General features: G+C 44.4%; 1 protein-coding gene across 1 annotated transcript in view; it reads left to right on the top strand.

Annotated features, from left to right (window-relative positions):
* Positions 1–23,444, top strand: part of ANKAR (ankyrin and armadillo repeat containing) — a 1,190,398-nt gene that overhangs the window by 21,470 nt on the left and 1,145,484 nt on the right. The gene's annotated exons all lie outside the window — the stretch shown is intronic.

Genomic DNA, 23,444 nt, shown 5'->3' with positions numbered 1-23,444 from the left:
TAACAGTTCCTAAAAAAATATATATGCCAGTATGGTCTACTGTGCGAGAAGAGAGGTAATAAGGGGATGGCGGAAGTTGTCAGGCGAGGTTCGAGAGTGGTAGTGTGATGGAGACCAGAAACTCCTGGATGGTACTAGAAGTGCCCTCACACACCCTTGCGGGTGCAAAGCATCATCATCGGGCGGTGCTCCTCGTGGGGGTGGCGCTGCAGTCCCTCACGGGCCCTTGGAAGGGCTCTCTATCGGAGATCTTTTGGTGGAGTCGCCGTAGTTGTGCGTGCGGGTGTGTGGGGAAGGGGAGTGTGGTGATGAAGCTTAAAAAGACCTAATGGTACCCTGACTATTTATTGGTGGGTTCAAGAGGTCTGCTAAAAGTAACGGGGGATGATGTTACATAAACATTCTGAGTAGGGGAAGAAAGATGTAAACACGTCCCGCTGCTCTCGACCCGTTGGAGTGAGGGTTAAAGTGAGAGAGAGGGGGTACAAGTTGTGGTCAACATGTTTCGCGCTCTTGCCGGTCCCTAATGGATCCTAGCGCTTCGTCAGGACCAAGGTGGTCTGCAGCATACATATATATTAAACCCAATGAAACTAGTGCTCAAGGATTTGTGCAAGCGGCTGAAAAACCGTGATCATAATAAAATCAAGGAGGCAGCAGAAAAAACACAATAACATGTGCAGAATCTGATACTGAGAAACCGAAAGACCAAGAAGTAACAGATACATTTCTGCACATAGAGTAAATTAAATTGAGTCTGTCTCAGCCGGGTGGGACTGAAGGCGTTTCGACCGGAGGCCAGATGTACGACCATTTCAAATTGCGACGCGCAATTTGTGAGTCAAAATTTGGAATGTACAACAGTGTCTGAGTCCGCAATTGCGGTCGCAAAACATTCATATATGGCTAGAGAGTTGCTATTAGGAAGGGAACTCACCATCCTAATAGCGAGTCGCAATGTTTTGCGAGTCACAAAATAGTGTTTGTACATGGCCATGTAGGTTTTTGCTTGCGCAAATTGTTCACGACCCGTTTGCGCCCGCAAAAACTGGTCATACATCTGGCCCTGAATCTTGGTGAGGGGTATCATCCGGAACTAGGCGAGGGTAAACTGAGCCCAATAATTAATAGATGCTAAGTAATTGCAGCACAGGTATGTGTAGATCCTGTAAGAAACAGGGGGACCTAGCCACGATGGAGTAGCACCAAGCTCAGGAGACCTCCATGGGCTACCTCACTGATAGCAGTCGCCCAACTCGTATTTCGGCCCCCCAGTGGACAGGGGTAGCTGCTGAGGACTTCTGCCAGCTGGCAGTGGACAGTGAAGGTCCTGTGGATCCCGGTGAGTCATGGGCCAGGCCAACCGTGCAGCCAGATGGATGGCAGCGCCTGGCCTGCACAGCGGTGTTAAGCTCCGGGGGCTTCAGTGACGACACAAGGCACACTGTGTTGATAGGGGGGAGCCTGAGCATCACCGGTGGGTGCTAAAGTTTTTCAGAGGGCCCCTCCCATTTCAAGGACCCTGACTGAATCCTCTTTCAAGGCTGCTGACCCCTGATCGACCAGGAGGAGGAGCCCATGGTCACCCGATGGCCTGCACAGCTGGATTTCTGCCTGCCGGACCCTCCTTATTTGAAGCACTGGTGAACGAAGGTGGCAGTCTGGTGGGCACAACTCCGTCTCTTCGCTCCTGAGGTGAGCTTGAGGCTTTGGGACACTTGGCCTGATGACACCCATGGACTACTTTCCCCGGCAGAAAGTGAGTCCGCTCCTGTACTTGGCCAAAGGACACTATTGGGGCTCTAATGCTGCTGTGGGAATCCCTTCCTGATGGATTGGCTTTTTCAGGACCCATCACTGCTGTGCTGGTGCCCGATAGCCTTCTCTGTAATGGGTAGGAGTGAGCGGCTCCAGGAGGAGTGGGTGGTGAGTCCCGGAGCTGGTTCCCCAAGTTCAGATACGTTGAATGCCATCTTGGCAGCCATCAGAGCCATCTACGATTTATTGGAGAGTAATAGACAGCTTTTTATGTACACCATTCTGAGACCTAGTTGCACATTACTGGTTGGTGGTGTGGCAATTGGGACTTGACACACTGAATGGCATCATGGTTTTCTCTCTCACTGAACATTGTTGTAGATTACTTGTTAGCTTTTCTCTACTGCACAGCTCTGTTGGGGTTGGAATGTTGTATGACATCATGGAATGCCTGGGTGTCTCTCCAGAGGAGTTTGGCAGTTGGTGTACTCAGGCTGAGCTGAATGGAGCTTGCTCCTGGTGGGGCTATCCTTGTACTATCTAACTTCCTCCTGTTATCCTGACCACCTGTGATGGAACTAAGCTACCATTAAAGAAGTATCTTACATGATCTAATGGACTCCCGTACTTCTTTATAACATTTTGGCGACGATCTTAAGGACTGACGTGTGCACTAAGGAGTAAGGACTTCTAGGAACTAAGGAATCGAAAGAAAAGGAACTAAGGAGTTTAAGGACTTTCAAGATGTCAATTGAAACGCAAAAGTAACGCCCTGGTCAGCCCCACCAGTGTCCTGTACCACCTGGACAGCCTGCAGCCTGGGCGTTTGTATTCACATCACTCTGGAACCTGCTGTCATCAGTGAACAGTCTCTCTCAACAAGCCTGCTGTGTTTTCTGCCCTTCCCACTAACGTCTTACCTCATCAGCTGAGAGCGGGGGTGTATTTTAGGAAAGAGAAGCACTGTGGTGACTACCTTCATTGTGATTCGATTTAAATCTAGCATATCTATGCTGGACTGCCTTAAACGCTTGGACTGATCGTTTCTTGTGAGGAAGTTGGTGTGTGAGGCGATGGTGTAACAAGCGCTTTAGTCAGTGGAAGTAAGCTGATAAAATGAGCACGTCATACGAAGAGCGCGACTCAAGCAACTCATTCACTTCTGCTTACCGGGTGTGCTGTCTTGCCGTGGCAGTTATTTCGATTGGAGCTCTGCTGTCTTCGACCTCCAATCCTATTCTGGTGACATCATCGAACGTTCACTGGTAGTAGCAGAACTCCTTGCCACTCCGTAAGTTCTGCATTCGACTGTCCTACGTGTTTCTGTGTCGTCAGACGTGTGGGCGTTACTTACGCATTCACGCCTACTACGTCTTCTGCGGCCATTTTGACGTTTCCATGGCTACATTCCTGTAACTGCGCGTTACCCTATGATCGTAACAACGATCTCATCACTTCATGCTGTCGCGTCTTGCTTGTGGATCCCGGTGCTCGTTGAAAGCACGTATTAAGCAATTCTGTGTTCGTTGCGCTGGTTTTTCCTGGCGATTGCAGCAACGGTTTTTCATTGGAAGGTGTTTGCCTCTGTCTTCAGTTCAGCTACAGTTGGGTCTGCTTAGTGACTTGCGGTGGTGAACGTCCTGTACAGCAAGCGGATGACGAAGCACATCGAGTCAACATGGAATGGAACTCTTGGCTCTGTATGGAACTGTCTATCTGTCGAGGTGTCGGGTGAGAGATCGCTCACCAGAGTATATGGTTTTTCCGTTTATTGGAATACTTGTCACATTAATGCATGTCAAATTTTTGTCAGTGTTTTTACAGTCATGTTTTTTTGGGGGTATATAACAGTTGTATGGCGCTCTCTGTTCAGTTTACATGTGCTGTGTGTACCCATTTTTGGGGAGGTCTTGGGGGCGTTGTACTCAGTCATGAGCAGTTTGAGGGAGCAGTCCGTGCTCAAATTCAAGTGTTGTTTTTGGTGATGTATACTCTGCGATGTACCCTGGTACAAGGGTATTGTACCTGGCAATGGGGAGGTCAGTTGGTATGCTGTTGTACCAAATGTAGGGGAGGTGGTAGTTTTCCTTTAACTGGGTGTCTACCTTGTGGTGTCAGTTCCCAGGGTGATTGTCCTGTGGTGTACCCTACCTAAGGGATATTGTGTGTTCTGAAGTGTTTGTTTTGTAGTGTTCCTGTCTCTGTGTCTCTGTGGGCAGGTCGTGGGGGTAATCTATGCCTCTAATTTAGTTTTCGGTGTTCCAGGGTTAGTACCCTGCGTTCCCTTCTAGGTGTAAACTAGTTAGGGGATGTGGTTTAGGTTGCGTTCGTAGGTAGTCAATGCCTTTAAGTTGTTGTCTTTGTACTTCGAGTGTACCCATTCCTTTGGGTAGGTTGTGGGGGTAGGCAATGCCTCTATTTTGTTTTTGTGTTTAACTCATTGTGTACCCATTATTTGGGGAGGTTTTGGGGGTAGTCAATGCCTCTATTTTAGTTTTCTAGTTTTCTTGGGTCTGTGTACCCTATGGTGTACCCTATTTAGGGGAGGTTGTTTTTTTTCAAGGGTTAGTACTCTGTGTTTTTGGCGTGCTTGACTAATTTTCAGCGCTATCAATGGGTCTTCTTTTCTAGTTGACACTGTGTTCCAGTCGAAGTCCGCCTCCATGGAACTCGTGGCCAAGGGTTTCATGTTTGGAGGACTTTGAGTGTGCAGTTTTGTGTTTAGGTCTCTTTGTTACTACTGGTGGATCTTAAGAGTCAGCATGCCTTCTGGTCTAATTCTTGTTGTTGTTTTTGGAGATGTTGTTTTCTTCCAAGGGTCTGTATTTACATCCACCTGGTTACAGGGTGTTTTCCCTGGGTGTACCCACTTTTGGGGAGATTGGGTGGGTGTTCGTTTTTCTTGTTGCATTGTCTTTCATCTGTGCTTTGCATTATTTTCCCTAAGGGAGGGGGATGGGGCGTGTAGTGATGTTGTTTGTGATCTTTAACATGTGTCTGTTCATGCCAGTCGTTTTGTGATACCTCGTGCATTACTCCCAAGGTTAGGTGCACTTTATTGCTGCACCTTCTTGCCTATAGTTTATGGGGTATCTTACTTTACTTCTTTTGTTCCCTAAGGGAAGAGGATGTGTTGTAGATTACTTGTTAGCTTTTCTCTACTGCACAGCTCTGTTGGGGTTGGAATGTTGTATGACATCATGGAATGCCTGGGTGTCTCTCCAGAGGAGTTTGGCAGTTGGTGTACTCAGGCTGAGCTGAATGGAGCTTGCTCCTGGTGGGGCTATCCTTGTACTATCTAACTTCCTCCTGTTATCCTGACCACCTGTGATGGAACTAAGCTACCATTAAAGAAGTATCTTACATGATCTAATGGACTCCCGTACTTCTTTATAACAAACACCTCCATAAACGCACTCTTATATGTATTGTTGTTATATTGCCCTATGCTTTCTCATTTGTTTTCTCTTTTTTCCTTTTTTCCTTTCCTTCTTTCCTTCTATTTAGGTTATTTGTTATCTGTTTATCTTCCAAGACGAATATAAATATGGGATGCTGTCAAAATGATTCCTGTTCTGCTTAATGTTCTGTCTCTACAGTTAGCTAAATATATAGTTCCTCCGAGTCAGAACGATTATGATGATTGTCTGTATACTGCAATCTATGAATTTGAGGATACTATAATGTATGTTTTGAAACCTCGAAACCAAATTGTAATACAATTGTTTAAAAGATGATGACATTAAGTAATTGAGATAAATTGAGGAGATATATATTTTATCTTCATCTCCCTCCATTATCACTGCCAACCAAATGCAGTGCTCTTGACTTTCCCTTGATGTGACAGATGCAATTACAAATGACATTATTAAACCTGCAATTGAGATTTTCACTTTAATCTTCATTCCATGAAAAAAAACGACTATGAATGTAGTATTATTTATTGGTTTGAGTATGTATTGTTTTTTAATTACAATGCGCTTTTAGCTGTTGTTATTAATTTGTATAAATATTGTGGTTAAGTCATAAGCACTGCATTTGATGTGCAAGTTATAGTTTGTATGGCTTTTGTGCAGGTATGGATTGTGGTCCTTATTAAAACGTGGAATTTCAGTCTTTTTTCAGTTTTATTTGTAACTATGACTCTCCTTAAACTGTGGTATTCTAAGTAAATTTTTTGGTTATCTTCAAACAAACATAATTTAAGGTGTTGTAACCAAGCTAACCACAAATTCACCTTAACCTTTGTTTGTTTCACTGATTTTTGTTTTGCTCATATTCACCAATCAACCTTTCCCTGCATCCAAGCCGCAATTTACAGCCAATATTTGCTGCGCACAACCTTTGATCATGTAAGTGAGTGGTTGGCCTCAGGACATGGACTGCAGACAAGCCCTGAACCCAACCCTCCATGGGTGGCCAACTCCCATTGCTCTTGGTCAACAAATATCCTTCCTTGGCACCAGTCTGCTTGAGTGGTTATGGTTCATATCTGGTGGATGTGCACTAAAATAACATATTTATGCTTCGAGGTAATCTGGTCTACCAGATAGCCAAAAGTAAGCTAACATATTTCCACTTATGGTCCTATTAGGAGACCAAACTAAATTATGAAGCCTTGTAAAAATGTCAGCCTAATTGTCCATTTCACAGTTCTGGAAAACCCCTTATGCGTCATTGATGGCAGCTCTTTAGGCCACAGTTTAGACTTAGTGATAATGGAAATTAATATTGCAACACTTAACAATAAATGCATAATATTTAGTTGAATGAAAGGCCACCCCTGTTTAAAATTTGCAAGTGAAAGAAGAATTGCTACACCGATAGTCTAAGGCACAGGATTTTTAATGATTTTAGAACTCACTAGATTACCTTTACCTTTATAACTCTAGATTCTTAACATTGCCCATGAAAATGCCATCCAGTAAAAACTTGGGCTGCTGATGTCTTTTTTTGGCAATGTGCTTGCGATTGTGTTGCTATCTTACCCTTAAAGAAACACTGTTCTCCGTCAAAACTCAAAATTAATCCTTAAAAAAAACGAACAAACTGTTCTCTGGCAAATTTATGTAGCACCCCGTTGCTTGCACTGCAAAAGCACCCTATAACCAGTCTTACACATACAGTCTTCACCACCTGAGATTACATCTATGCACCTCCGGCTTTCTCTGGTCCCTACATTCGCCTAAATAGTCCAGCCCCAAAAGTACCGACCCACACTGTCAAAATCCCACAACACTCAGTAGTCCTAGTCAGGCATGGCACATAATGACCAATCTCTACACCGTAATGCACCTGTACTCAAAAGATGGCATCAATATTGCACTTAGTTATGAACACAGTGGTCCCGAATGCCGTGAAGAAGACACACTGCTGCAGTCCTCTTCACAGCATATGCGAGTCATTGCACCGCTGGTCAATTACTACGGCAAATTTACTCGGGCATGTAATGTAATGTCCTGATGATGATCCCACAATTGCTTTCATGGGATCGAAAGGTGGTCTACTCTCTGTACACCGTAAACGCAATTTCATTTGTCATTGCTAATGTGTAACGGTGTCCCCGCACATTTATGCTTGTTTTATTTAATGTATGACGTAGAAGCATTTGTTCTGCCTGAGCCTTTGTTTTCTTTTGTTTTATGTATACCTTGTTGGACGCAGGATTGTGTCCCTACTTTATTTTTTGCAAATATTCGAAATATTAAATTGATCCTGTCCGGCTGGGAAGCGTAAATATAGTACTCATTCCTAGTTTATATTCAATTTCCTCTGCTCCTATTGTCCTTGTCCGGGACCACTGTGTTCATAACTCATTGATACCCAAGGTCACTGACCATTGTAATTGGGTTCCCTTGTTTATAATAACATCAATATTGCACTTTATAAAAAATACTACTATTACTCTTTCCAGAGAATGCATAACACGAGTGCAGCACTGGCAGCAGGTAAGATAGATCTGGTTATAAGGAAGTTCTTTGTCATCTGCGCAAGTCCAGAGAATAGAATTATGGGGGAAGCTAGCCAACAGGAAAATACCATCAACCCTACTAGCACAACTGATGTTATTACATACGGATACGTGGATACAAATTAAGCTGGGATCAGGCGACTGCCTGTCAAGGAAAATACGGACGACCAAGGGCCTCAAACAAGGGTGTGTGCTAGCTCCAACCCTTTTTAACATCTTCATGTCAGATCTCTCACAGAAGCTAGACGAAAGTAACGCGCATGCCCCAAACTTAGGAGGACTCAACCTCTCGAACTTGATGTATGCAGACGACATCGTGCTTATTAGCCGCACGCCGATAGGGCTACAACATCTAATCGACACAACATTTAATAATTCGGCAACGAATGGTCTCAGTATTAACCTCTCAAAAACAAAAGCCATGAGAATAAACACGAAGACGTCTTCACCCAAGTTTTGCTGGCAAATAGGAGGTCTAACACTGGAAACTGTGGAGGAATACAAATATCTGGGCATAATCGTTGACAGAAAAGGGACATTCCAACCACAGAAAGAAGCAATACAAAGGAGAGGAACCACAATAGCGGTCGCACTGAGGAATCTCAAAATGAAAGCTGCTGGTCGCATCTTTACGCCATTATTACAAGTGACCAAAGCAAAATTAACACCGGCCATTACTTACAGGAGCGAATGCCTCCGAGGGAGGGGTGCGCAGATATTGGACAATATAACATCCAGGGCAATGCGAATGATATTCAAGCTGCCTAATTATACCTCGCAGGCACAAATAAGGCTTGAATTTGGCCTGAGGAATCAAAGAGTAAAAAGAATGGGCGCCTACGCCAAAGGCTGGCATAAAATATAGGGAGCCAAAGTCTCAAGCTTGAATCACCATCTCTGGAAGGAGTTAGAAAGAAAAAACAAGTGTGCAGCTGCAAATTATCTAAAGCACTCAATAGACTCCTTGAAATTACAAGAAGCCTGGAAGAGCATTGGTTCTCATAACACCTTCAAACGATTAGTAAATAAATCTGTAAAGATAATCTCGCATCTGGAAGACAAAGCAACACTAGCTAACAGGGTTCACGGTTGGATTGTCATCCAAAATTACACGAGCAGCGCCTGCCAAAGCTATCTAGGAGTTGGTTATACACGGATTACAAAGGAAAAGTTCATACGACTGCAGCTGGGGATTCTTCTATCACAATACCACCTCCCCCCGTGGAAACTACCCCAAACGATAACAAATTGTCGGCTATGCGGAGACCCAAAAGAGGATACCCTTCACCTAATATGCATTTGTAAAGGACTGGTAAAGGAGCGCTGACTCCATTTAAAACCAACACTAAAGAAATTGGGAATAAGAACATGTCGGCAGGCGGTCAAAGCATGCTTTGACGGGAAAAACATCCAACTAGTAAGTCATCTCGTCAAATTTCTGGAAAAAGTGGAAAAAAAGCAGAACGCCGGAAGGGAGAGACTGGACGAAGCAAACCCATTAAACATTTGAGTCCAACCGCCCCACTCGGCAACGACAAGGAACAACCCCCTCTATGTAAAAGCCTCGATAGAAATGGCATTCGTTATCAAATAGTACAAGCTGTGCGTCCGGATACCTGGGCAGTGGCAACTTTAATTCATAAAAAAAAAAAATATCAAACTCTTCCTTTCTTAAAGTAAGTCTCCACATGTTATGTTATGTTACTCCGCACTTTTTGAGCGCACGGCTACCCCAGAAGGGTGTCCCGGCGCTTTGGCAAAGTGACCCAAAGGAACACGAAACCCAAAGGGAACGACCTACTACCGTCACACTAGGTTACTTAGTAAAAAGCAGAGTTTTCAACTCCTTCCTGAAAGCCAGAAGATTATTCGCTTTCCGAAGGGAAAGTGGGAGCTCGTTCCACAAGCAGGCTATCACGTACTGGAAGGAGCGACCTCCCATCCGGACACGTTTGACCATAGGCACCTCCATTTTAGCCAGGTCCGCCGACCTCAGCAGCCTCCGCGGCACATAGAAGACAATACGCTTCCTCAGGTAATAAGGGCCAATCGCATGAAGGGCTTTGAATGCCAGAGTGAGGAGTTTAAATCTAATTCTCCCCAAAATTGGGAGCCAGTGCAGCCTAGCCAAAAGCGCAGAGGCACTAGCTCTCCTAGGCAACCCATAGATAGCTCTGGCCGCCGAATTCTGGGCAATCTGCAGTTTAGATAACAAATACTTAGGTAGGCCTGCAAAAAGAGCATTTGCATAATCCAGGCGGGAGCCCACAAGCGCCTGGACTACCTTCCTACGATACTGCAGTGAAAGTAGGGGAAGAAATTTCCTAAGCATCTTAAGGATGCTGAAACATTTCCCTGCTAATCCCAGGATGTGTGGACGAAAGGATAGATCATCGTCAAACACCACTCCGAGATTTTTTACCTGGGATGATGGCTTCTCTGGGGGGGACATGTCCTGGGGCCACCATGACTTCCAGCCCGGATCAGGGGCACAGCCGAAAAAGAGCAGCTCAGATTTATCTGAGTTGCATTTCAGGCTGTGCCGCTGAAACCACGCAAAGACTGCACTCAGGCAGTCCTTAATTCTGCCGCCGCCAAAGGCCTCTCCCTTCCTGCAAGTGAACAAGAGCTGGGTGTCATCAGCATATGAGATGACCCGGGCCCCGAACGCCTCCGCTACCTCCGCAAGAGGGGCCATGTATATGTTAAAGATGGTGGGGCTCAGGATCGAGCCCTGAGGCACCCCCACCTCCAGCGGAAGCATTTCGGCCGAGAACGGCGGGGCCCAGATCACCTGTCGGCGGTCGGCAAGAAAGGATTGAAACCAGTCCAACACCGTCCCTCGCAGACCAATCTCCCTAAGTCTTGAGAGAAGGCCTGCGTGTGGGACGGTGTCGAATGCCGCCGATAGGTCCAACATAACCAACATAGCCTTTCCCCCATGATCGAGCGTCTCCCTGATGGCGTCGGTGACCTCAACCAGAGCCGTCTCCGTGCTGTAATTCGCACGAAAGCCGGATTGGGAGTCATGCAGCAGTTTGTTGTTCTCAATAAAGGTGGTCAGAGTGTGCTGAACATGTTTCTCCAACACCTTCGCCAGAGCAGGGAGGAGGGAGATTGGTCTATAGTTGGCGCATTGCAGGGGGTCGAGCTGAGGCTTCTTAATCAGCGGCAGAATAAGTGCGTGTTTCCATTGGCATGGAACCACCCCTGAGCTCAAAGAGAGATTAAGCAGGGGGTTCAGCACATCTCCGTTACTGAGGACTGGTTACAACGTTACAAAATTGCAGACCTGTTTGCAACCAGTTACAAGACTCCCTTGAAGGCCCATTTCTTTGACCGTACCGCCTAACTGACGGTGTTGCTTAAAATTGCCCTAAGAACCTGCAGGTGTGAACATTTTAATATAGACACCTTCGGCCTATAACGTTTTATTTTTATCTGTTTTCTTGGACAGTGCCAAAGACGCTTAATTTAATTTTTTAGAACGCACTTTTTTAGCCTTATAAAATTTTGCTCTATGTTTTTTTTTTTAATGAAATTTTAACAAACTTATTTATAAAAACTTGTATTTTAAGGTTGTTTATACGTATTATATGTAGCTGATTGCAATGGTTTTAATTAACTGAGCAATAAAGAATTACTTACTTACTTACTTACTTAAGAATTGTCAATTCAAAACAGCATCTAAAACTCCAACCATGCCTACTGTCAATGGCCTAGCTTGACATGCTCTGAAGACAGTGATCCTTTCACTTTGCATGCTCAACTGCCAATAAAGCTTGATGCATGGTCCGTAAATACTCTAAATACTTGCCATTCACTCACCACAAGACACAAGTGTGGATACCGTCATGGCAGTTCTACCACAGCAGCCAGTAAGTAACCTTTAAGCTTGTCTTGATGTAGTCATTAAACTTGTTCACTTTAACAGACACCAATTATCTCTACAGTTGCTAATACATTTGACTCTGTTTCCAGCTATGTTTTAAGGTGTCGGTCTAACCTTTTTGACAAAGCTTCCTGATGGTAGCTTCTTTGCACTGGATTCTTTTCCTATCTTAGAACAACACTGCACAGGCCATAACAGTGGCACTCACAATGGCATCACTTTCTCCCAATTCTGATTACTACACAGTCACAGCCGACATGACTCGCGGGTGGGGGGGCGGGTGGGGGTGTCACGCTGGGGGTCGCGGGGGTTTACACGGGTTCACGGGGGGCATGGGAGGTGTTTAATTAAAAGTTTTAAAAAACCTACATTCTCGGTTCCCCCGGCGTCGCGGCTCCTGGCAGGGTCCCGTTTTCCTGCTCTCTGGAAGCTGAACAGGAAGCAGGCAGCCTCCCTCCCCTCCCCTAAGCCAATCACAATGCTGCAATGACAGCGTTGTGATTGGTGAGGACGGCGCCCAGCCAGGCGCCTAAAGGGAGAGGCCATTTTATCTATGTAGGCTGCATTCAGCCTACATAGAGACAATCCAGAGTGTGCATGACTGGTTTGGTCATCCCCAGAGGGCCGACCAAACAGTCATGGCCCACAGCATTGGACAAGCTACTCCTACCCGACCCGCCCACCTGCCCGCCCTGACCAGGCATACCTTTCTGCTTTCTCACAGTGCGAGAAGCAGTGCTTCTCGCACTGTGAGAAAGCAGTGGGGCGACGCTCCTCCCCCCCTAATGGAGGAGCAGAGCCTGTTACTCCACAGCTGACTGGGGCCAAGCAAGACTCTAGGATTTCTCATTGGCTCTGCTGAATCAGAGGAGGTATGTAGTGGCTCCATTACATGTCTGTGCATCTACTCTGCTTCCTCACTCTATTTTTTTTTTAATAGTTTTTATTGACATTTGCCATTTTAATACAATACATTTCAATCCCCCCCTCCCCCCACAGAGACCAAGGTCAAGAAACACCTTTGGATAAACACCCTTTAGTATAAACATTATAGAAGTAGTCTCAAGCAGCGTGTAGATTTGATGGCCCAAAAAGACAAAGAGAAAAAGAAAACTAAGGAACAGAGGAGCAGAAATTCACACATCCACTTTCGCCCTAAGATTATTCCCTTAGATGTATTACCTTTGGCTGTGATCTTCTATCCATCCAGAGTAACAAAGGTTCCCAAATCATCATGCCTCTTTGTTTTTTCTTAGATCCCTTGTTCTTATAAATTGCCACCTCCACACTCCATATGGCAAGTAATCTAGCCCTCCATTGTGTGGAAGATGGCGGTTGGGGATCAAGCCAAGCGGTGGCTATACACAGTCTAAGAACCGCCATTGCTACAAATATCAGCCCCTGTTGTTGTATTGGGCGCTCAATAGCAGCCACTCCTAAGATCATTTCTTCACTAGAGATAGTAATTTCTTCCTGGAATAGATCCGAAATGAAATTAGATATTTCTATCCTAAGATTAGTAAGTGATGGGCACGTGGCAAACATGTGAATATTGTTAGCTGCCGCCAATAAACAGCGTGGGCAGGCGGTTCCCAAGCCAATTGCCCATTTGCCCATTTTATATGGTGTGTAGTACAAGGCAAAAAATGTTTTATAAAATTGTGCTTGTAATTTAATTGACATTAGCAGTATTTGTGCAAGCTCTAACGCTCGCTCCGGTATTACTCGCTGTACGAATAGGTTAGTCTGCCATCTAGTAAAATGTTTATCGAGATCATCCGGGAAACTACTCGTAATGTCCTTATATATTTCCCCTATTCTAGGATTAGATTCCAAGCATAATTTATCTATTAATATGATATTTTGAAAATTACAATGCCCCCCCATTTTCTTTTTGACAAAGCTTCCTGATGGTTGCTTCTTTGCACTGGAGTCTTTTCCTTTCTTAGAACAACACTGCACAGGCCATAACACTGGCACTCACAATGGCATCACTTTCTCCCAATTCTGATTACTACACAGTCACAGCCGACATGACTCGCGGGTGGGGGGGCGGGTGGGGGTGTCACGCTGGGGGTCGCGGGGGTTTACGCGGGTTCACGGGGGCATGGGAGGAGTTTAATTAAACGTTTAAAAAAACCTACCTTCTCGGTTCCCCCGGCGTCGCGGCTCCTGGCAGGGTCCTGTTTTCCTGCTCTCTGGATGCTGAACAGGAAGCAGGCAGCCTCCCTCCCCTCCCCTAAGCCAATCACAATGCTGCAATGACAGCGTTGTGATTGGTGAGGACGGCGCCCAGCCAGGCGCCTAAAGGGAGAGGCCATTTTATCTATGTAGGCTGCATTCAGCCTACATAGAGAAAATCCAGAGTGTGCATGACTGGTTTGGTCATCCCCAGAGGGCCGACCAAACAGTCATGGCCCACAGCATTGGACAAGCTACTCCTACCCGACCCGCCCACCTGCCCGCCCCGACCAGGCATACCTTTCTGCTTTCTCACAGTGCGAGAAGCAGTGCTTCTCGCACTGTGAGAAAGCAGTGGGGCGACGCTCCTCCCCCCCCTAATGGAGGAGCAGAGCCTGTTACTCCACAGCTGACTGGGGCAAGCAAGACTCTAGGATTTCTCATTGGCTCTGCTGAATCAGAGGAGGTATGTAGTGGCTCCATTACATGTCTGTGCATCTACTCTGCTTCCTCACTCTAAAGGAGAAAATGGTAGTTGTTCCTAAAGGAGCCCGTTAGACCTGTTAGGGTGGTATTCCCCAAACATTTTGCCTACTTACCTCCATAACTGAAATTCTGTTTTGTTGGCCTTAGGACTCTTTGCACTTTACCTCTGCTAACCAGTGCTAAAGTGCTTGTGCTCACTCACCATATACATGGTTTGATTTGCTTACAGCTATTTGTCACATTTAATGTACTTTTAAGTCCCTTGAAGTGTGGTATACCATATACCTAGTGGCTGTAAAGTATATGCTACCAGTGGGCCTGCAGCACTTGTGTCACCCACTTAATTAGCACCTTAAAACATGCCCCAGGCCTGCCATTGCAGCCTGTATGTAGGTTTAAACTGCCAATTCGATTTGGCAATATAACCCCCTTGCCAAGCCTTGAGCTTTCCTTTTTATTGCATGTAAGTCACCCTTAAGGTAGGCCCTAGGTAGGCCGCGGGGAAGGGTGCATTGTAATTAAATAGTTGGACATATATTTCTAAGTGTTACATGCCCTGGTAGTCAAAAACTGCTAAATTAGTTTTTCACTACTATGTGGCATACCTGCCCTTGGTATAACGTTGGGTTGCCTTATTACATTTCATAATTGCACCTTTATTATTGTGTCCAGGTAGCCAATTCATGTTTGTAATCATTGAAATTGTAATGAAAAATCCTCTTTAATGATAACATTGGATTTTACATTACAGTTTTGAAAATGCCACTTTTAGAAAGTTGCAAAAAAAACAATTGATGGACGGAATGCTGAACAATGTCAAACATTCAACCCCAGTACAGAGATCTGGTCCTAAATCCATCGTTTTTTTGTGCACCATGCCATTCCAGTTTAGACCCAGCCATATGCAAATCTGTCTTGACCCTGCTCCCTATGGGAACAGTCCAGCCCGTGACTTGGTGACTAGGGGTGAATGTTTGCATTGTTCAGCATATCGTCCATCATTTCCTCTTTTTGCTTTTGTCACCCTAAGTGGGAAGGGTATGCCCAGATGTGAGTCCTGTGCTCATTGTGCCACTGGATTCAGGCTAGCCTGGCTGATAAGGGGTGATACCCTGAAACTGGTCCCATGACGCTTGTTTCCGGTCCAGGTAGGACCTGGTTTGGGAGTTTAGGCTGGACTGTTCCCATAAGGAGCAGGGTCAAGACTGATTTGCATATGGCTGGGTCCAAACTGGGGTGAGCAAAATAAAATGGGTTAAACCCATATCTTTGTGACTGGAGGTGAATGTTTGCATTGTTCAGCATATCGTCCATCATTTGTTCTTTTTGCTTTTGTCACCATAAGTTGGAAGGGTATGCCCAGACGTGGGTCCCGTGCTCACTGTGCCACTGGATTCAAGCTAACCTGGCTGATGAATGGTGATACTCCTAAACCGGTCCCAGGATGCATGTTTCTGGTCCAGGGCTTGCCAGTTCGGTCTAGACTTTTCCCATGAGGAACAGGGTTAAGACTGATTTGCATATGGCTGTGTCCAAACTGGGGTGGCATGGTGAGCAAAAAAATGATGGATGAAACCTAGATCTTTGTGACTGCAGTGAATGTTTGCATTGATCAGTATTCCGTCCATCATTTGTTCTTTTTACTTTTAGAAAGGTGGCATTTCCCTGCAGCCTGTCTTGGGTCACAGGATTGGATGTAACTGATAATTAGACTTTATGGATTCCTCCCAGAAGAGTCGCACAGTGGAAGAATTAGTGTGTCTGAATGGGCCATCTGCTGGCAGGATGAGGGAGCGACGGAGCTGAGAACAGCCACATTTGCAATTTAATAGGCTCTGCTCTTCCTGCACACATAGGACCTACCATCGCCACATTGTAACTGCAGCCAGTATGTAGTCAGGGAAGGGGAGTCAGGTAATTCCATGCACTTCAAAGAACCATTCTAGAAGCTTCTTCCCACCTTTCAGAGGAAGGGCACCAGGGTATAAAAATAGAACACTCTTCAGCTCTCTCTTGGACCTGCGGAAGGAAAAAACTGCTCTGAGAACCAGGAGGAGACCGGGACTAACCTGCTCGCCTATCCGACCAAGGTGCATCGCCAGTGGGATTGACTTTGCAGCTTCTCCTGTTTCGTACTTCTCCACAATTGAAAATCCTGTACAGCTCTACTCTCCCAAAGGGGTATCCGGTCTCATGGCGTGGGAATCGAAAATAATTGCTGTTAGCATGAGCTGAAACCATCTTGTTTGCAACATCCATTTTGTTAGCCTTGTGATTCTTCCGTCTTCACTGTTGCTTGCTTTTCTATTCTGCTTGAGTCATCAGCTTTAGTTAACTCCTTCTATTCTAAGCTCAAGCAATGTATATGTGCTGAGAAAAGGCTAGTAGCTGCTAGAATGCACCTGACTAAAGACATATCCTCTGTCTTGCAACTGTAAGCAGTTCTGTTCCCCCTCCCATTTTGCTAACTAAGTGATGTCCCATCTGCCTATGTCTGGCTGTTACTATTCATGTGTATGCTTGTACCTTCTATTTGTAACTACATGCTTACTCTGCAACAAAGGGTGTATCTAAGCACCATGGTCTCTGTATTTCATGTTCTGCCTCCTGCAGCACTTGAGGGTGTTGTATTGACCCACTCATGAGTGATTAATAAACTTGTTATTTGAATTCCAGCTTCAGTGCCAATCTCTATTTTGTTGGTTTAAGGACCCATGAACAGAGAAGGGTGAACCCTGCACCGGTGTGCCCCTAAAAAGGCACATTTCCACAATGGAACTGTCTTCGGCCACAGCCCTCTTCCTCGTCATGCCGGAGATTTTTGATTTCTAAAAAAGAGACTAAGTCCAACCATAGAAATCTTCACTGTGGCTTTTACCCAAGACGCCCTGGCGACAACGCTCCCTCCTCGGACACCGCCTGCAGCTTTGCCCCGCGTAACTTTACCTTCTCAGAATGTTTTTCTCAAAGTTTCTTCTAAGTCCGAAGTTAAGCGATGACCGGCACCAATCCACTTCTTACATCCGAACCACGCTCCATTGCGGTTGGCCGTATTTTTAGACTTTGACCCGGGCTCGCGCGACTAGATGTTTGTGGTTGGCACTTTGATATTTTAGGCTCTAGCTTTATTAAAAACATAAAAAAATAATAACTCCGTTTCTACTGATTGGACTTTTGTTGTTATGGTGACAAATACTTTATTAAAATGTACTCGATTTATTTTACTAAATTGGTGTGGGATTTTTCTTGTGTTGTGTTTTCACTTTATTACTGTTTGTGTGCTTCATAAATACTTTACATACTGTCTCTAAGTTGAGCATGACTGCTTTTTGTACCTAGCTACCCAGGGTTAAGCACAGGTTAATTTAGTGACTTTTGTTTGGTTCACCCTGCCAGGGATTGTAGCTGTTTGGTGGGTTCACACCCCAGTCAACCAGCAACCCAATTTCTCACAGAAAGATTGTGACTTCAAGTCTTTATGACAGGAAGTGGGGTTCCGGTGAGCCTGCAAGAGCAAACAATGTGCAAGTGTACACACAATCTGTTATTTCAGAAGTGAGGCAATGATCTGGTGCTTGAGTTTAGTGTGAAGTTCACTCAAGCTGGGATGACATGAAAGACAGGAACACTAAATTCTGGATAAGTTCTATTTATTCATGAGAAAAACTCCAGCAACAGCACAGTGCATCGTAACAGCCCAAGGCCTTCAACAGAGATCTCTCAACTCCTGGTTTCTTAAACATAAACCTTCCATTAGGAAATACCATGGAAATAGAATACAAGACAAAAATGGGAGGTAGGAAGATACCAACCAAATCGTATATAAACAATACCACATTTAGTTTTAGAGTTTAGGTTTCAGGGATGGCACCTGTGAGTAGCAGCAAAATGTAAACTTCACACAGCAGAGCAAAGAGAAGTGGAGGCAGCATTACCCCTAACCAAACATGAAGAATTGTTTATGAGGTAAAGACTAGAGTAGCAATAGCAACGACTTCATTTTAGAGAAGATGCCAATAGCATGAGAAGAGGTAAGACAAGATCAGAGGTACAACAAATGTTGTTTTCTTTGTAGACCAGTCACCTAGTGTTAAAGAAGTGGAGGGCCCTGCCTTGATTGGCCAGTAGTCAGTACAATTTAGGGTAATATCAGAGCACAATTCTTGACTCCTGGGAACTACTTCACTGGAATTGAAACTTGAGGCCATAGAGGTGAAAACACAGGAGTTCAATGAAAGAAAGGGGGAATCTTATTTCAAGGGAGCAAAATCAGTAGCACTGGGGGAGCATTTGAATCTTTGAGTCTGCCCAGAAAACCAGGCTTTCTAGAATGTGCAGACATTACGAAGAGCTCCAAAATCAAATGAATTCCTTGGAGACGAGGAAAGGAGGCAAGGAACATGCAAGTGCTGGACATTCCACAATAAATTTGCTCAGAACAGCTTAAAGGTTTTCAGCAAAACCAACTGGTTACCAATATGGATCTGTAAGCCAGGCGAATATATAGTAAAATCAATTGGGTTACCCTCCTCTGGTCTGATTGGGGATATTGGATGAGAAGGTGTAATGCAAGTTAACCTGTCTGAAACTGGCATTTCAACAGGTACTTCTTGATGTACAGCAACAGCTGACAGTTATGACCCAAATGATTCTTTCCGAAATCAAATGTGAATCTCAACAAAGGAGGAAAAGTCAGTGAAAGTAGGTAGAATGAGTATGATTTCACACATCAGTAATGTAGACAGCTTGCCTTAGAGTAACCTTCAAGTGGAAACATTTTGTTTTCTAAAAAGAAGTGGCACATATTTCTCCAAGAATAATATTGAAGCATGATCATAGGAAAGATGTAACTGTCAGAGTGTCAGAGTGTTGCACTGACCCCTGTGGGGGTAGACATTAGTTTTGACTGTGTGAGTCCTAGTCAAGTAGTGTATGCAGGCTGTGACATTTAAGGTTGCCTTTTAGCTGTTTGTCTGAGAACTTTGTTGTTGAATTAAAAAATTGCGACACTGGGCAAGGTAGGGAGCAAGCAACATGGCATCTTATGCACCATCCTCTGCCCACTAGTAAAGGCAGAGAACAGTAAGGCATGTTTGCTTTTGCAAACAAATTCAATTTTGTATTGAAAATGGTCCATTTTCAACAACATTACGAGTTAGCAAGTTGTGAACAGGCTGCGGGACAGCTGTGAGCTGTCGTTGCTGTACTTGACCCTCATTTTTAGGTGTGGCATTAGCTAAGACCTATCAATTTTTAGTAAAGTTGTATTAAAGATATATTCACACATAGGGGCTTTCAAGCAGCACTTTTAATCTATTTTTCAGTTCAACTGCCATTCAAACTTTGCTCCTACCCACTACAACATACAACATGGGTAGTGGATCAGCTCATTGAGCAATTTGTTCTTTCCTCAGTGAGTGACGCCATACTGCTAAAGCACAAGATGTAATCCACAGAGAATGTAGTTCCTTTCAGTGCAAGAATTTGTAAGCTATTGTTTGCTTTCTTTAAAAAAAAAAAAAACTTATTTGCCTAGGAGTGTCTTGGAAGCTGCTGCGCCCTCACCAGCCCCTTGCTGTTCATCACGTCCCACGAGTGCACTGCTTGCCGTTTGAGGTCTATGTGTGTGCGTGCATAGGAAGATTCAGGTGTCGATATTTGCATGTCCGAGCATACCCGTCGCACCTAAGGCATCAACTGCAACAACAACAAGGTGATGGATGGAATGCACACTGTGTCACTGGAACCAAGCTATACCCAGCTGATGAGCCCAAGGGCGAAACCAGTCCTGGGTTGTTTGTGTTCTGGTTCAAGGAGGACTTGGCTTGGCAGTTCAGGACGTACTGTTCCCATAGCTGGGTCCAAACTGAGGTGGCATGGTGTGCAAAATATCGATGGACTGGAATACGGCCTTAGGAACATCCAGTGGCTGAGATTAAGTCAAGCATTCTATCAAACACTTTTTGTGTACTCTAGTATATCGCTCTAAGTGGGACGGATATGCCAGACGTGGGTCCCGTGAACACTGTGTGACTGGAACCAAACTATACCCAGCTGATGAGCCCATAACAAGGGTGAGACTGGTTCTGGCTTGCTTGTGTTCCAGTTCAGGGAGGACCTATCTTGGCAGTTTGGGTTGTACTGTTCCCATTGGAGCAGGGTCAAGACTGATTCGCATATAGCTGGGTTCAAACGAAGATGGCATGGTGTGAAAAATAACGATGGCCTAAAATGCGGCCCTGAGTAATTACCAGTGGCTGAGATGAATTCAGGCATTCCATCCATCACATTCTGTATGCTTTAAGCTGCATAAACAATGCAGTGGTGACAAATCTTTTGTTTGTAAACAGGGCACAGCCTATTCAGTTGCAAGTGGGGCTCTGCACAGCTCCGCCCCACCATCCTACCAGTTGATGGTCCATCCAGGCACACCTAATCCCTCTATTGTCTGGCTATCTGGGAGGAATAAACAGAGTCCAACTGCCAACGAGGCGCAGTCATGTGACCCAGGAACAGTCTGCAGGCACCAAATAGGGCAGGAAAAAATTGCCAACGATGGTGCAACACTTCACAGATAACTCACACAGTGAAAGAGATTTCAAGTGGACAGTTTTGTCAGGTCTGGATACAACTAAACGTTTGCTAGACATCGATACTGCATTGCTACAAAAAGAAGCCTACCTAATTCTGAAGTTCAACAGTGCAGTAACTGGGTTGAATGGGATGACAGAACTTTCAAGAGTATAGCTCGGAACTGCATGTTCCATAATGCATTTGCCCGGTTCTTACAATGATGGGACCTGAATGACAATGTGATTGGTCCAAATCATTTTTCCTATGATCCACAGGGTAAAAATACAGGAAGTGTTCATACAGGGAATGCCCTGCTTGAAAGTGAAATTGCGGTTCATATCGGAAACAGATTATGGAGGTGCTCAGACTTAAAAACAGTAAGTGCGCCTCATGCTAGAATCTAGAGCGTTCATAATATTGCCGACAAGTTGATGGCTTCAGTAATATGTCCCCCATTTGCTTGTAGGGATACAATGATTGCAGAAATAGATGCCCGCGCCTGAATGGCCGGGAACGTTTGGAAGGTACTTTTTGACCTTTCCTGTTGCGTTGCGTTGCTCATTGCCTATGCATTCAAATATACTGAAATAGATACGACCATTTTAATGTTTTGTAGAAATTCTCACCTGCATAAACTACAAGGTGCCCTGCAGCAATTTCCTTTGAGGGATTTTGGTTACCACGTAATTAGGAGTCAGAGCAGCAGCTCTTTTCGAGAATCAGGTAATCAGGTACACAATATTGAAGTAAGGATATTTAAGGAGAGCAGTTTTCATTTTACTGATGCGGAATTTGCATCATTCATTTTTGTTTTTTAGAAATCGCTGACCATTAACATGAAGCCCTGATGAGAGTCCCGGTACCAGAGGACTGGGTCTTGAAACGCGTCAGCACTTTTTTCAACACGGAATAAAGTTGTTGTAGCGTGAGAGAATTGTATTGAGTAGTATGCCCCACGCACACACTCCAAATATTTCCCCGTGTCTGGCACATGTTTGGCCCCAAAAGCAAGATAGCGATAAGATTTCTCTATTTTCTGATGCTATGATGCAAACATTTAACGTTGTTGTACATAAATGTGTGTGTACATAATTATCTCATGCGGTGTCTATTGTGAATCGTCATAAGTATTTTCATGTTATGTATGTTAATTTGATGTTAATTTGAAAAATGTGTGTCTCTTCACTTCTCATGCAACTAAAAACCTTTTGATAAATATAATAAAAACAATTGCAAAGAAAGGAATGGTTTAATGAAAATTCCATTCAAACAGATAAGATAGTGGCCTGTTTGTTGCTCAAAAGTAATAGGAGCATAAGGTTAAATGGAGCCAGGTTCCCCTTCTTTGTGTCTTCAACTTTTTAAAAGTGGCATTTTCAAAATGGTAACATAAAATCCAACTTTATAATTAAAGATGAATTTTAATTAAAATTTCTCAGACACCAAACGTGGCATTCCCATCAGCTCCCACTTGAAAGTTATCACTTAATAAATGTAATGAGGCAACCCAATGTTATCCTGTGGGAGAGGTAGGCCTCACAGTAGTGAAAAACATATATAGAGATTTTCACTACCAGAACAGGTAAAATTTAAAAGTACATGCCCATCTTTTGAAAATCACTGCACGCAGCCCTCTGGGCTAAGTAAGACCAACTCTTGGGGTGACCAAGGTGTGTTAGAAAGGGTGGTCTGGGCCTGGCAAAAGGTTTATCATGCCAGGTCGAAATGGCAGTTTAAAGTGCACAAAGAGGTTTCAATGGCAGGCCTGAGACAAGTTTAAATGGCTATCTAAGTAGGTGGCACATTCAGTACGGTAGTCCCACTATTGGCATTTAATTTACTGGCCCTGGGCACATGCAGCACCACTTTACTAGGAACTTACAAAATTGAGTACTACCGAATGGGTGTAAGCCAATTTCACCATGTTTAAAGGAGATGGTACACACACTTTAGCACTGGTTAGCAGAAGTAAAGTGCACAGAGTCCTAAGACCAACAAAATGAAGATCAGCAAAAATGGAGAAGTTAGGCAGAACATTTGGGGAATAATACTATAAGGCTGGCAGGTCTAACAGATATTTAGTGCAATAATGAGTTTTGTGGAAGGCATCACTGACCGAAATCTTCACTTACAATGAAGTGCTATTTCGAAATAAAATGTGGCATGAAAACCCAGATTTGTATTGTACAACCTGAGAAGTAATGGTCTCCATGAGAGGGGAAACAACCTATATATAGAATGTGTGTAGTTAGCCTGGGATAGTGGTTTAGAGTCACATAAAATGGTTTGTCGTTACTATTATTTCCATTTACCATGGCATAATGGTGGAGATGCCCTTTGAGATGATAAACCAAAGGCTGTCACCGTGAGGAAGATGTGATGAGAGGCAGAGTAGAGGCCTCCAGAGTTAAAGAATAAAAGTGTGAGAGCTTTTCTCGCGAGAAATCAAGTGAGAAAGATGCATTTTTGGTGATTCTGTGAAGGCAAAAACCGTGAACTGCACAAAGTTTTGTCCTAGCATTTCGAATCAAAAAGTGGGAAAGCTTTGGAAGGCTCATGATTCTGCATTACTAGAATGAGAAA

The sequence above is a fragment of the Triturus cristatus genome, chromosome 3_2 (genome assembly GCF_964204655.1).
Source record: "Triturus cristatus chromosome 3_2, aTriCri1.1, whole genome shotgun sequence".
In the NCBI taxonomy this organism is placed as follows: Eukaryota; Metazoa; Chordata; class Amphibia; order Caudata; family Salamandridae; genus Triturus; species Triturus cristatus.
The sequence above is the reverse complement of the archived record's forward strand: the minus strand, read 5'-3'. Positions and strand labels throughout refer to the sequence as shown.